We start from the raw sequence: 3,979 nt of genomic DNA, 5'->3' as shown, positions 1-3,979 counted from the left end.
TTTCCAAATTCCACACCCAAACAATAATCCAGTCAAGAGATGGGCAGAAGACATGAATAGACATTTCTGCAATGAAGACAAAAAAAGGCAAACAGACACAACAAAAAGTATTCAACATCATCTGGCATCAGGGAAATCCAAATCAAAACCACAGTAAGTTACCACCTCACACCCGTCAGAATAGCTAAAATTAACAAGTCAGGAAATGAAAGGTGTTGGCAACATGTGGAGAAGGAGGAATTCTCCTACACTGTTAGGGGGAATACAAACTGTACAGCCACTCTGGAAAACAGTATGAAGGGTCCTCAAAAAGTTGAAAATAGAACTATCCTTCAACGTGACAATCACACTACTATGTATTTACCCTAAAGATAGAAAGATAAGATCTGAAGGAGCATGTGCACCCTAATATTTATAGAAGCAATGTCCACAATAGCCAAACTATGGTAAGAGTCTAGATGTCCATTAACAGATGAAAGGATAAGGAAGATTACACACACACACACACACACACACACACACACACACACACACACAGGAATATTATTCAGCCATCAAAAATGATATCTTTGAGCCGGCCCCAGTCACCATCACCGCAACCATGAGCAGCGAGGCCGAGACCCAGCAGCCGCCCGCCGACCCCGCCCTCAGCGTTGCCGACACCAAGCCAGGCACCACGGGCAACGGCGCAGGGAGCGGCGGCCCGGGCGGCCTCACATCGGCGGCGCCTGCCGGCGGGGACAAGAAGGTCATCGCAACGAAGGTTTTGGGAACAGTAAAATGGTTCAATGTAAGAAACGGAATACATTTCATCAACAGGAATGACACCAAGGAAGATGTATTTGTACACCAGACTGCCATAAAGAAGAATAACCCCAGGAAGTCCCTTCGCAGTGTAGGAGATGGAGAGACTGCGGAGTTTGATGTTGTTGAAGGAGAAAAGGGGGCGGAGGCAGCAAATGTGACAGGCCCTGGTGGAGTTCCAGTGCAAGGCAGTAAATATGCAGCAGACCGTAACCATTATAGACGCTATCCACGTCGCAGGGGTCCTCCACGCAATTACCAGCCAAATTACCAGAAGAGTGAGAGTGGGGAAAAGAACGAGGGATCGGAAAGTGCTCCCGAAGGCCAGGCCCAACAGCGCCGGCCCTACTGCAGGCGACGCTTCCCACCTTACTACATGGGGAGACCCTATGGGCGTCGACCACAGTATTCCAACCCTCCTGTGCAGGGAGAAGTGATGGAAGGTGCTGACAACCAGGGTGCAGGAGAACAAGGTAGACCAGTGAGACAGAATATGTATCGGGGTGATAGACCACGATTCCGCAGGGGTCCTCCTCGCAAAGACAACCTAGAGAGAATGGCAACGAGGAGGAAAATCAAGGAGATGAGACCCAGGGTCAGCAGCCGCCTCAACGTCGGTACCGCCGCAACTTCAATTACCGACGCAGACGCCCAGAAAACCCTAAACCACAAGATGGCAAAGAGACAAAAGCAGCCGATCCACCAGCTGAGAATTCGTCCGCTCCCGAGGCTGAGCAGGGCGGGGCTGAGTAAATGCCGGCTTACCATCTCTACCATCATCCGGTTTAGTCATCCAACACGAAGAAATGAAGATGGAAGTCCAGCAATAAGAAATGAACAAAAGATCGGAGCTGAAGACCTTAAGTGCTTGCTTTTTGCCCATTGACCAGATAAATAGAACTATCTGCATTATCTATGCAGCATGGGGTTTTTATTATTTTTACCTAAAGACGTCTCTTTTTGGTAATGACAAACGTGTTTTTTAAGAAAAAAAAAAAAAAAGCCTGGTTTTTCTCAATACACCTTTAAAGGTTTTTAAATTGTTTCATATCTGGTCAAGTTGAGATTTTTAAGAACCTCATTTTTAATTTGTAATAAAAGTTTACAACTTGATTTTTTCAAAAAAGTCAACAAATGGCAAGCACCCGTTAATAAAGGTCTTAAATAATAAAAAAAAAAAAAAAGAAAAGAAAAGAAAAGAAATCTTTGCACTTGCAAAGACATGTCTGGAACCAGAGGGTATTATGCTAAGCAAAATAAGTTAGAGAAATGCTACTATCATATGATCTCATTGATAAGAGAAATTTGAGAAACAAGACATAAGATCATAGAAGAAGGGAGGGAAAAATGAAAAAAAAAAAAAAAAGATGAAACCAGAGAGGGAAACAAACCATAAGAGATCTTGATCTCAGGAAAAAAACCGAGTGCTGCTAGAGGGGCTGGGGGTGGACAGGAGGGATGTGGTGGTGGTCAGGGGATGGACTTTGGGGAGGGTATGTGCTATGGTGAATGCTGTGAATTGTGTAAGTGATGAATCACAGACTTGTACCCCTGAAACAAATAATACAGTATATGTTAATTTTTTTAAAAAATGTAGATGGAATACCCCTTAATTTGTGTGCTTCTGACATTTTTCCATGACTGTCTTTAAGTTACATATGTGGGGTGGGATTTCTTTAAGATTTTCCAATGTTGGTGATGTTAAATATTAATCACTGAAAGTTGTGCCTGTCAGGTTACTCTGTAAATACTATTTTTTTCTTTTTCTAATTAAAATTGTTTGGGAAAAACTATAAATATATTTTAATATCCTCTTATCAATATTCCAATAAATAGTTTAACATCCATTGATGATTTTCCAGTTTCAATATTCCTTCTATATTCTTCAGCCTCTATTTTAATAAAGAGATTTTCTTTTTTGTGATATTTAATGTATCTGTATAAAGTTTATGATTTTTAATTTCATTCAATGGTTTATTATTATGTATTTTGATGCCTGACTTCTCCCCAATTTGGCCAGTGGAAGCCTCTTTAAGTTTTGTGTCTCCTTGTGACGTGGTCCTATAATTCTTTAATTATTTCCTGACTCTCCAGTATAAAAATCAGTACTAGGTTTATTTTCTACTTTACAAGCCACACCCTGAAACCGACTATTTCCCTTGGTTAATTTAGTGAGGAATTTTATTTAGAAACCATTATTTACTTACATGTGCTCATTGTCACTGGTGTAGCATTGTTTTTAACTCTTCTGCATAAACAGATATAAAAGGAAATATACAGTTGTGTGTGTGGGTATAAGGTATACATGCATATGTGTATGTTTGTGTGTATCTATACAGACATCTCTAATTCAAAGCAACAACCCAAGTTTCTTCTAGCGCCTTCATTTTCCATATCTTTAACTCCTTGCTCCACATTGAGAAATACAACTTTTATCATTCTCAGTATGTTTATTCATTTGCTTAAGCCTAGCATAACAAATAGTAGTTTTAGGATTTTTTATCCATAATCATGTGAAAAGCAAACTTAGAAATTAAATACTTGTTCCCATTGTTTTATGTAAAATTTGCATTTAGTGAGTGAACACATTTTAATATTAAAATCCAATGAATTTTTAATAATGTATACCTGGCTAAACTATATACCTATCAATAGAAAAATTCCATTAGAAAAATTTCCGATAGAAAATTTCCATTAGAATTTTCTGTCTTATTTCTTCTCAGTCAGCATTCCAGCTAGAGAAAATCACTTTTTAAACCATAGACTAGTTTTAGGACATCTTATAAATAAAATTGCACAGTGTGTACTGTTTTGTTTTCATGTTCTCACATTCAGCATATTCATTTGAATCATTCATGGTATTAGTCATATGGGTAATTTGTTCCATTTTAATGCTGTGAAAGTATTGGTAAGTGATCATATTTCAGACTTATTCTGAAGTCAGAGAAAAAAAAATGTTGTCTATGGATCAGTGACAGAGGAGATGGAAAAGAGAAATCAATTTGGCTGCCCAAATATTTGTCATGAGTGACTGGAAACCTAGAGTTAACCTTTATTGAGATGACGATGACAAGGTCAGTAGTCTAGACTTCAAGTTTGGACATGTTAATTTGGAATATATCCTAGAAATTTTTGTAATGCATGTTAAAAATATAGAGAGAGTCAATTATCATAT

General features: G+C 38.9%; 1 pseudogene across 1 annotated transcript; it reads left to right on the top strand.

Annotated features, from left to right (window-relative positions):
• Window positions 1-601: 601 nt before the first annotated feature.
• LOC309864084 (Y-box-binding protein 1 pseudogene) lies at window positions 602-2,007 on the top strand (annotated as a pseudogene). Its single transcript has one exon. The product of its transcript is annotated as a Y-box-binding protein 1 pseudogene (transcript).
• The last annotated feature ends 1,972 nt before the right edge of the window (window positions 2,008-3,979 follow it).

The sequence above is a fragment of the Mustela nivalis genome (genome assembly GCF_964662115.1).
Source record: "Mustela nivalis genome assembly, chromosome: 1".
Taxonomy (NCBI): Eukaryota; Metazoa; Chordata; class Mammalia; order Carnivora; family Mustelidae; genus Mustela; species Mustela nivalis.
This window is presented reverse-complemented; position numbering and strand designations above follow the sequence as displayed.